The following is a 12,405-nucleotide window of genomic DNA, read 5'->3' as shown; positions in this document are numbered from 1 at the left end:
GTGTTAACCTTTGTCCTTCCCTAATTACCCTAAGTCTATCCCCGATTCCCTAACGTTTTCCTAATTTGAATATCTTTCTTAGTAGCATAGCTTTGTTAGTTGATAATCCAATTCAATTCTCGTTTTCTAAGCTAGCTTAACTTGTTAGACTCGTTTCACTCCGTTTCCTTGGGACGATCCCTATGCTTGAAGGAAATAATGCCCTTGGTCCAAGTATGCATTTAATGGTAAGTCTAATAAATGCGGTTCAGTATTAATTATACAAGTTAATAATTCAGTGAGATCAAGTGAACTATATGCCTAGCTAGAGGCCGCTTCAATTCAAGTGGAATTAATAATATTAATCCACAGCTTACTCTTAACTGAACCCGTAGGGTCACACAAATAGTACGTAAACGGTTCAAGTATTTAATGGAATTAAATACTCCATCTAGGGATATTCGGAATCGGCGGATCCCGGTTCCAGTGGGAGCTGAGCTCGTCAAAGGCAAATAATGAATACTCCGGAAACGATGATATTGCCGGAAACGGAAATATGGATCGTATCGGAAATATAAATATTATCCAAGTCGTAGATGTTTCCGGAAACGGAAACATGGTACGTATCGGAAAATATTATCGGGAATGGAAATATTGCCGGAATCTGAAATATTGCCGGAAACGGAAATATTGTCGGAATCGGAAATATTATCGGAATAGGAAAATAATTCCGGAAACGGAAATATTAAATATTTGTTTGAAACGGATTTTTAATCCGGAATCGGAAATATTAAATATTGTTCGTATCAGAAAAGAATTCCGGAATCGGAAAATTAATCGGAAGCGCGACGTACGAAATAAACATCGGACGAGCTTGCTAGACGCAAGGCCCAGCACGAAGCTAGGCCCAACGCCTAGCGAAGCCCACGCGCACAAGCAAGCGCATAGGCGCAGCCCACTACGACCAAGCAAGCAAGCCCAGCAAAGCAAGAAGCAAGGCCAGGCCCGCGAGCAAGGCCAGCGAGCTGGCGCGCCCTTCGTGGGCTGCGAGCAGCTGCTGGGCCAAGCCTCAGCGCGCGCGCGCACAGTGCCCTTCGTGGGCTGCTGTGCGTGTGTGTTTGTGTTTGTGTACGAAGCCTCGATCGATTAGGATTTGTTTAGATTAATTTCCTAAATCTACTAGAAATTAAGTGATTGAATTTAAGTTAAATTCAGATTGGCTAAATTGATTTCTAGTAGGATTCCAATATCCGATTTCCCTACCCTATAAATAGGTGATCATATTTCACAATTTATAATGAAAAAATCAAGTATTCATTCAAGCTTTAGGCTTAAAACTCATATTTTTATTTGCTATAATATCCGAAAATTACATAGAACCTTAGGTGCAATTCTAGTTAATTAAATCTAAGGCGGATCCAAGCGTGCTGTGGACTATCTACGGAGGGACGACATTTGGAGTCCTAGGCTTGTTGTTGTTCGGTTCGGGCGCAGCTAGGGAGGGCACGCTACAAAGTGTATGTTTCCTAAATTATGCTAATTGTTATGTGGCAATTAATTTGGATTCCCGGCTTTATGGTTTTTCCGCATGATTTATATTCAGTTATATGTATCATAACTTAACAGTGGTATCACGAGCCTCTAATTAATTACATAATAATTAGTTAAACATGGCTAAATTTTATAAATTTACAAGGAATTAAAAGGGGTGATTAATTTCGTAATTGTAATTGATTACAAATTTGCGATTATTTAATTATATGTTCGCAGTTTTTCGGCAGTTTCTTCGTTTCTCAACGAAATTGAGTGATTTTGTGTCAATTCCGTATGTAAAAGGCATTCTAAAATTTTGACAAAATTATTATTTTTCGGCCGAACCCAGAATTCCCAAATTCGAAGCCTAACTATGACTTTTCGGAGGATTTAGTTTTTCGAACGCAAAATTTGTAATTTTTAAGATGTTAAATTAAATATTTGCGCTTCTTGTTGTTAAATCTTGAATTTTTTATTGACCTACTGTATATGTTTAACAAAATTAAATGCCTAATATTGTTAATTATACAACCTAATTTGTAATTGTAATTAATTTGTTGAAATTCGAATAATTTTGAATTTGATTTGATTTTCATAATTAATTGACGATTTAATTAGGTATCCATGATTAAAAAGCACCATAAAAATTGTTAATTTTTGATAAATTTTAAATTTTTATGACCTAGATTTGAATCCATGATAATCGGAAATTAATTGAATAATAAATTTTCGATTTTTCGCCCTAAATTTTTGAAATTAATATGATTTATTAATTTGTCTATAAATTTCAATTAAAAAGTTTTAATTTTTATATAATTCGCTCATGTATGTTGCACGCACAAAGAAATGGACGCAACGTGTTACCCTTAAGGGGTGTTGTATAGTGCGGGCATGCGACGACGAGCAAGGGAGCTCATAGCCCATGCGGTACGAATGCAACGAGCAACGGGCGTGGCATGCGCGCAAGGCAAGGGCTGCCTGGGCGTGTGTGCTGCGAGCCATGGGCGATGGGCGATGGGGGCAAGGCACAATCCGAGCGAGCAGGCGCGCGTGGGCAGTGAGGGATGCTACGCCACAGCGCGCGCTGCCTCGCCCAGCGAGCAGACCAGAACTCGTCGAGCAAGCGGGCTGCGCGCATGCGTGGCTGGGCTGGCTGCGTATGCGTGTGGCCTGCTCGTGCATTGCTGTGCTATGCGATCAGTCGAGGGGCGTTGCTGCCTCGGGCACTCGACGGGGCATGGGCACAAGCCCATGTGCCTCGTCTTGATCCGATTGATGCGCTTTGAATTTAATTTTGAATTTTCAGTCGGAAAACGATTTTAATTAATTTTAAAATTCGTAATTTTATTTTTTTTCTCGGAATTTAATTTTGAATAATTTAATTATTATAAATTTCATTTATACTAATAATTTTACTAAAATTAAAACCTTGATTAAATTTTAATTAATTAATTTAATGAACTGAAAATAAATTAAAGGATTCAATTATTAATTTATATGACCTTTAAATTTTAATTAAATTTGTATGTTTCCGGTTAGACTAGGAAATACAATTTTATGTTTAAAATTAGTAAAGCATGTAAATTTATTGGTTTAAGTGGGAGAGTTTTAGTCATAAACTCTTGATTAGGTCTACATTCCTTTAAGGTTAAAACAACTTGATTAGAATTAATAAGGATTGAATAATTGGTAGATTATTGGAAGCCTTGATTAATTGCTGCAAATATTTATGTGATGCATAATATGTTCTACTAACCAGCTATGTGGGCCATTCATTGATAAATGAATGGGTGAATGGTATATATTGTATATGTACTGTTTTGCAGGTTATTGAAAGTGACTAGTATGGCCCAAATAGGATAGAAAATATGGTATGCATACCATTAATTTGAATGTAAAATTGGTCTAATGCACCAAAGTTTTTAATTTAAATATGGTCTGTGTACCATCAAATAGTTGTAATTAGTTTAAATTATAGCTCATCCTATTTGAAGAAAATGGCTCCTCCCATGGTGAAATTCAAGACGAAGTTTCCAATCCATTTTCAAGACGGAGTTTGAAGTTGAAGCTTCAAGATGAAGTCGGGCCATACTAGATCACATTTATATCTTATGCATGTTTTAAGTTATTTATTGCTTTAAATATGTTTTAATTATGCATGAGATTGTGGCTTGATTATGTTGCATGATTAAGGATTTTAGTTCACTTAAAATCTAACCAACATAGTAAGAGCCTTAAGTTCCAAACTTTAAAATTGAGTTAAAAGGTGCCATGCCAAAATAACACTTACTTGGATAAACCTTTACATCAATCTTAGTAATAGTTTTCTGCCTAAGCGATGTGTTACTTATTGATCTTAAAGGGGTAAGGTACACAAATAATTGTGAGTACATGTTAGTTTGAGGAGTCCTTTTATGTCGTGGCAAAAGAGATAGGTTTACCTAATAAGTACTTAGACGTACCTATCAACCAAGAGTAGTTTCTAGACTATTAGCAAAGGCTTTGCTTACCTAAAATATTTTAGAATTGAGTCTAAATACATAATGTGCTTAATTCTTCAATGATTTAAGGATCTTGGAATCATTTTATTCACACCTGCCGGAACACATAACTTGAATAAAATGCTTAATAAATGATAAATTATGCATGTATGCTAGAATTTAACTTTATTAAGAGAAACTGTGAATGGTTATTTATTTGTTTATTCTTTTTCAATTGTAGTTTTTACTATGGCAAACAACAATTCATTCAACATCCGATCAATTCTCGAAAAGGAGAAGTTGAACGGGAAAAACTTCCTTGACTGGCAAAGGAACTTGCAAATAGTTCTTATGCAAGAAGAAAAGGAGTATGATCAGTTCAAGCTGAACTACAGTATGAATAGTCTGAACAAAACGCTCACTAAGCTTCACGGTATGCTGAAGACCGCTCAAAAGACGCTCAAAAGTGATAAGCAAGATGTGCTTATGGTGCGTGGGGGAAAGTTCAAGAAATCTCGAAAGAAGAGGAATGCTAAGAAAGGTGGCAAGATGGCCTGCCCGACTAAGCAACATGGCGGCACCAAGTCTGAAAAGAAGAAGGTGAGACAACCCACTTCTGAATCTGAATGCTTCTACTGCAAGAAGAAGGGGCATTGAAAGAGAGATTACTTGAAGCTTAAGGAAGATCAGAAGAACGGAACAGTCGTTCCATCTTCAGGTATTTTCGTTATAGACTGTATACTTGCTAATTCAACTTCTTGGGTATTAGATACAGGTTGTGGCTCACACTTATGTTCCAATTCGCATGGACTAAGAAGAAGAAGAAGGTTAAGCAAGGGTGAAGCCTACGAGTGGGAAATGGAGCACGGATTGCTGCATTAGTTGTAGGAACTTATTATTTGTCGTTGCCCTCTGGGCTAGTTTGGAACTGGAAGATTGTTTCCATGTTCCAAGCCTTACTAAAAACATCATTTATGTTTCTTGCTTAGATGCTAAGGGGTTTTCCTTTTTAATAAAAGACAATAGTTGTTCGTTTTATTTTAAAGAGATGTTTTATGGATCTGCTAGATTAGTCAATGGACTTTATTTATTAGATCACGACAAGCAAGTTTATAACATAAATACCAAAAAGGCCAAAAAGAATGATTCAGATCTTACCTATCTGTGGCATTGTCGATTAGGTCATATTAACTTGAAACGCATAGAAAGACTTCAAAAGGAAGGAATTCTAAAACCATTTGACCTAGAGGATTATGGTAAGTGCGAATCATGTTTACTTGGCAAAATGACAAAGCAACCTTTTTCTAAAGTTAGAGAAAGAGCAAATGAACTATTGGGTTTAATCCATACAGATGTATGTGGACCAATGAGTACAAATGCTAGAGGTGGTTTCAGCTAGTTTATCACTTTCACTGATGACTTCAGTATATATGGTTATGTCTACCTAATGAAGCATAAGTTTGAATACTTTGACAAATTCAAGGAATTTCAGAGTGAAGTAGAGAATCAATTAGGCAAGAAGATTAAAGCACTGCGGTCTGATAGAGGCGGTGAATATCTGAGCTATGAATTTGATGACCATCTGAAAGATTGTGGAATCTTGTCAGAATTGACTCCTCCTGGAACACCTCAATAGAACGGTTTATCGGAATGGAGAAACAGGACCTTGCTAGACATGGTGCGACCAATGATGGGTCAGGCCGAACTTCCAATAAAATTTTGGGGACATGCACTAAACACAGCTGCACTCACACTAAATAGAGATCCGTCTAAAGCTTTCGAAAAGACTCCATATGAGTTATGGTTTGGAAAGCCTCTAAAAGTGTCTTTTCTTAAGATTTGGGGTTTTGAAGTATACGTCAAACAATTAATTTCGGACAAACTTCAACCGAAATCTGACAAATGTATCCTTGTGGGCTACCTAAAGGAAACAAAGGGGTATTACTTCTACATTACATCTGAGAACAAGGTGTTTGTTGTTCGAGATGGTATCTTTTTGGAAAGAAATCACATTTCCAAAATGACAAGTGGGAGAAAAGTAGACCTCGAAGAAATTCGAGTCGAACAACAAACTCTAGAGAATGCTCAATGACATTCAGGTTGAAACTCAGAGATCTTTAGAAGTATCTGGTGAGAATCAAGGACCATCTAGAAATGTAACCCCGCGTATATCGCAAAGATATAGATCTCAACCGGAAAGGTACTTAGGTATTTTGACGAACGAGAGCTATGAAGTTCTATTACTTGAAAGTGATGAACATGCGACTTACAAACAAGCTATGACGAGCCCTAGCTCCAAGCAATGGCAAGAAGCCATGCAATCTGAATTAGACTCCATGTCTGAAAACCAAGTTTGGGATTTGGTCGATTTTCCAGATGACTACCAAGCCATAGGAAGCAAATGGGTTTTCAAACTGAGAAAGGACAAGGATGGGAAACTTGAAGTTTTCAAAGCTAGATTGGTTACAAAATGTTACAGGCAAGTGCACGGTGTGGATTACGATGAAACCTTTTCACCAGTTGCAATGCTAAAGTCTATTCGGATAATGTTAGCAATCGCTGCATATTACGATTAGTAAATATGGCAGATGGATGTCAAAACCGCTTTCTTAAACGGCGTTTTAACAGAAACTGTGTTTATGACACAACCTGAGGGTTTTGAGGTTGCAAAGAATGCTAAAAAGGTACGCAAGCTTAAGAAATCAATCTACAGATTGAAGCAAGCATCAAGGAGCTGGAATATACGTTTTGATGAAGCGGTCAGTGACTTTGGTTTCATCAAGAACGCAGACGAATCTTGTGTATACAAAAACGGCAGTGGGAGCAATATTGCTTTTCTAGTATTATATGTCGACGACATATTACTTATCGGAAATGACATACCTATGTTGAACTCTGTCAAGATTTGGCTTGGGAAATGTTTTTCGATGAAGGATCTAGGAGAAGCACGGTACATACTGAGCATCAAGATTTACAGAGATAGAACTAAGAAGATGATTGGACTCAGTCAAAGAACTTATATCAATAAGGTGCTTGAAAGGTTCAATATGGCAGACTCCAAGCGAGGCTACCTACCCATGTCTCATGGAATGACTCTAAGCAAGACTCCGTGCCCAAAAACACTTGATGAGCGTAGACGAATGAGTGGGATTCCATATGCATCATTGATTGGTTCAATAATGTATGCTATGATATGTACACGCCTGGATGTTGCGTACGCACTCAGTGCTACGAGCAGATACCAGTCAGACCCAGGAGAAGCACGTTGGACTGCTGCCAAGAATATTCTGAAGTACCTGAAAAGGCACAAAGATGATTTCCTGGTCTATGGTGGAGATGATGAATTTATTGTTAAAGGTTATACGGACGCAAGTTTCCAAACCGACAAAGATGATTTCAGATCACAGTCTGGGTTTGTCTTCTGCCTCAACGGAGGTGCAGTAAGCTGGAAAAGTGCTAAGCAAAGCACCATTGTGGATTCTACAACTGAAGCGGAGTACATTGCTGCACATGAAGTGTTAGGTTATGATACATATGACAATTCATAAATCATGCGGAAAAACCATAAAGCCAGGAAAGCATATTATTTACACATAATCATTTAGCATAGTTTAGATGCATACACTTTGTTGCGTGCCTTCCCTAGCTGCGCCCGAACCGAACAAGAACAAGTCTTTAGGACTCCAAGTGTCGTCCCTCCGTAGATAGTCCACAGCACGTCCGGATCCGCCTTAAGCTTGACCAATTAGGATCGCCCTTAAGGTACTTAGAATTTTCGGCACATATAGGCAATTGTATGACTGAATTTTGCTCTCAAAAATCATTTTGAATACTTGAATACTCGATATAAATTGTGAGCATTGATCACCTATTTATAGGGCATGGGTATCGGATATTAGAATCCTACTAGGAAACGATTTAGTGAATCTGAATTAATCTAAAATTCAATCACTTAATTTATCTAGTAGACTTAGGAAATCAATCTTATAGGAATCCTAACCGATCAAGGTTTCGTACGCAAGCACAAACACACACGCAGGCGCAGCAGCCCACGAGGGGCGCCATGCGCGCGCGCGCGCTGAGCCCAGGCCCAGCAAGTGCTCGCAGCCCACGAGGGGCGCGCGCCTGCTGGCCTTGCTCTCGCGTTTGGGCTTTGCTTGCTTTGGTCGCGCGCGGGCTTTGCTAGGCGTTGGGCCTAGCTTCGTGCTAGGCCTTGCGTCTAGCAAGCTCGTCCGATGTTTAATCGTACGATACGCTTCCGATTAAATTCCCGGTTCCGGAATTCATTTCCGATACGAACAATATTTAATATTTCTGATTCCGGAATCAATTTCCGTTTCGAACAAATATTTAATATTTCCGTTTCCGGAATTATTTTCCGATTCCGATAATATTTCCGATTCTGACAATATTTCCGTTTCCGGCAATATTTCCGATTCCGGCAATATTTCCATTTCCGATAATATTTTCCGATACGTACCATGTTTCCGTTTCCGGCAACATCTACGACTTGGATAGTATTTATATTTCCGATACGATCCATATTTCCATTTCCGGCAATATCATCGTTTCCGGAGTATTCATTTCTTGCCTGTGACGATCTCAGCTCCCACTGAAACCAAGATCCGTCGATTCCGAATATCCATAGATGGAGTATTTAATGCCATTAAATACTTGATCCGTTTACGTACTATTTGTGTGACCCTACGGGTTCAGTCAAGAGTAAGCTGTGGATTAATATAATTAATTCCACTTGAACTGAAGCGGCCTCTAGTCAGGCATTCAGCTCACTTGATCTCACTGAATTATTAACTTGTTAATTAATACTGAACCGCACTTATTAGACTTAACATAGAATGCATACTTGGACCAAGGGCATTATTTCCTTCAGTCTCCCACTTGTCCTTAGGGACAAGTGTGCATTTCCTAATTCCTTTGTCGCTCGATGCTTGCTCTTGAACATAAGGTAAGAGTTGTCATCCTTATTATGTCCAGAGGTGTTCCTCGGTTTCAGAGTTCAACTGATCAAATAAACAGATAATCATAGCCTATGATTCATCCGAGCACGGCCATGCATTTCACAGTTTCTAGCTCTCCGAGTGGCCTTGTACAACTTTTAAGCATCTCATCCCGATTTATGGGAGGACAATCCCAATCTTGCGATCTTGAGATTAGACTTCGTTTGATAGGTGATTACCTGAGCGTTGCCTTTATAGCCTCCTTTTACGGTGCGACGGTTGGTCAACGTCAAAGCAACCAGTTCTCAAACAAGTAATCTCAAATCACTCAGGTATTGAGGATTTAGTGTCTAATAATTTTAATGAAATTTACTTATGACAGATTTTCATCTCTCACAGTAAAGTTTCATAGGTCTTGTCCGATACTAGTCTTCCCAAAGTAAGTATCTATGCAAATGATTATGACATTGCCATGTCCACATAGTTCAAGAAACGGAACTATTAGTCATCTTGCATTCTAATCGTCTAACGTTTTCTATGCGTCCAATTTTATAGAAAACTCCGACTAGGGACCATTTTCAACCTTTGACATTCAAGTTCACTTGATAGACATTTCTTAGTCACAGGACTGGTCCTGACAGTCTATCTTGAATATTTCGTCAAATTGAAGGGACTCATCATTTAATACTAAACCAAGATTAAATGGAATATGAAAATACATTTCATATATGATAAATGTTCAACCCCAATGTTTTACAACCATGGGCCTCAAACCCATCTTCTAAAACAGTTCATGGAATTTCAAAGCTATGCTTGATTTCCAATGCTACAATGTAAGTGTTGCTTCTCACTTGTTGCATAGGTTTAGTTATCACGCTTTGCCAATCTTAACATCCTTTTCATCGAATGTTCTTCGAGATATGATGATAAGAACTTTTGAATATGTTTATTTTGTGATCTAGTCTTTCTTGCTACATTAGTGGTTCTACGCATTTTGCAATGAAGAACCATTAAGTCAACAGACATGTGATCTTCCCAAGTTCAATGAAGAACTCATATAAACAACTCTATTTTATTGCTTCTTAGGCAATAATTACTTTTACTTCAACTGTATAGGTTGCTAGTGATGCTTTGTTTGGATCTACTTATCCAAGCAGTTCACAGATATGTGGAAGACTCTCCAACTATATCTTAGAACATAGAAATTATTATTTTAATTTCCCACGCAACAACTCATGGTCTTCAATCCATGTTGCCATTGTACACGATGCTCTTTAGCTCGTCCATGTCAATGGTTAACTCCAAAGGGTCTTGCTTGATCCTTTGCCAGTGTTTATGCGTGTAGCATCAATATTTAGCATATCTTTATTTCCTTGAATCAAGAACTATTCCTATGTACCTTTTCAAGTACCATAAGTGTTCTTGATCTCAATCTAGTTGATCTTCACTTAGATCAATAGAGATTGGTATATGTTCGTCATGCCTAAAGTCATACGATACGTTTTTGGCGATCCTCATATTATATTATATACATGATAAATCCTTTTGCAGAATAATTCCCAATTGAATTCTATTCATGTAACATTAGCTCATTCAATTTCAGTAGATACTGAATCCAGCTAAATTCTTTGACATATAATATAGGTTAAGAATCTCACTTAGATCCTTTGATGTTTAACTTAGTAAATGCTTATACATAGTTCAAACATTCTTTACTTAGATTTATTCACATGGGTCGAATATCTCCAATGGAGTCTTTCGTGTTTGATTTAGTAAATGCCATTACTAAACAATATCATAAGATCTTTGTAAATAGATCTTAATACCCAGTATGTACTAAGTTTCGCCTTGGTCCATCATTGATGAATAATTTCAAACCTAAGTCATTAGCATTTGAATGTTATTTCACAATAGGGAGATATGTGTGATACACATAGGACCAAATAAGTTTTACGTACTCCCACTAAACTTCTTATATATCTATAAGAATCATGTATATTTTATGAAACTAAAATACTTATTAGTTTCACTAAAATACAGTTCCAATTCCCAATTGCTTGCTTAAATTTGTACTTAGATTTCATAAGTTAGCATTCCTTTTCAAGCATTTATTTGGATCCACAAATCCTATGACATACCATGTACATAGTTTATTCCAACATTTGATTGAGGAATACGTTTTGTCATCCAATTGTCATATGTACCAATATGCAATCATTGCTTGAATCATAGACTTGAGCATTACGATTATGCATGAGGTTTCAACACAATCCACGCCGTGAATTTGCTTGTAACCTTTAGCAACTAATCTAGCTTTGTGTGTGAACACAATTTCATGTTTGATGTTTTTTATCCTTAAAACAAACTTGCAACCAATAGGTGTGAAACTATTCTTGCAAATCAACAAAATTTCAATTTTGTCATCAAAACATTGAGTATGTTTTATGGCCTCTAACCATTTAAAACATTTGAGTCTATATAAGGCCTCTAACCTTTTTAGGGAATCTGGGTTTCGTCATAGCTTTCTTACAGGTCACAAACTCATTAATCTTCATGATAATAGTTTGACTGTAAGTTGTAGGTTTCTTCACTATCTAATAGAAGAATTGCATAGTTTCAGTGACCTGAACTCCATGTTTCTTCACTATCTAATAGAAGAATCTCATAGTTTCAGTGATTTGAACTCTATGCCTACTTGGGTATAGAACATCAAACAATAGAATATCAATAGCCACTTGAAAGTCCTTTGAATATTCTGTTCTCCTTGAAGCACTTGTAAAGTCTTCTAAGAGATGTCTATTCTTTAAAGCCACTTCTAAAGTCCTTAAAGAATAAGTTCGGATTTTCTGAAGCACTTCAAAAAGCCTCCGGAATGTCCGTTTATGTTTGTTGTTTGCCTCGAAGACTTTCGAGGTCTATTTTCTCCCACTTGTCATTTTTGGAAACGAATCTCCAAAAGGACATCATTTCGAGCAAACAAACATTATGTTCTCAAAAATTCGTGGTAGAAACAATACCCTTGTGTCTCATTTGAATAAATCACAATGAAACATATATCTATACTTGGGTCCTTAGTTTGTTGAATAACAAACACTAAGCTCCCACTGAGTTTAGGAACTCTTTAGATATATTATGAAAAGATATTTTGAAATTACTTTTCAATAGCTTTGACGAATTTGGTTTAGTTTGGTGGTAGTTGAGCATTTTGTTTTAGAAATTATAGGAAAAGTCTTTATGATTCATCATTAATCGAATCAAGTACTAATTGACTTCGATTATTCCAACTAAGATATGCCATATCTTATGGACCTAGATTGTGAAATTACAACACACAATCATTGATGATCATATTTGGTCTCAAGTAATCATCAACATGATCTAACCTAGATCTTTATGATTTCTTGCCAAGTGGATTTTATACTTCTGAATCTTTGAACTAGTCAAACAGATTCAAA

Source organism: Spinacia oleracea, chromosome 4, assembly GCF_020520425.1.
Source record: "Spinacia oleracea cultivar Varoflay chromosome 4, BTI_SOV_V1, whole genome shotgun sequence".
Classification (NCBI taxonomy): Eukaryota; Viridiplantae; Streptophyta; class Magnoliopsida; order Caryophyllales; family Amaranthaceae; genus Spinacia; species Spinacia oleracea.
The sequence above is the reverse complement of the archived record's forward strand: the minus strand, read 5'-3'. Positions refer to the sequence as shown.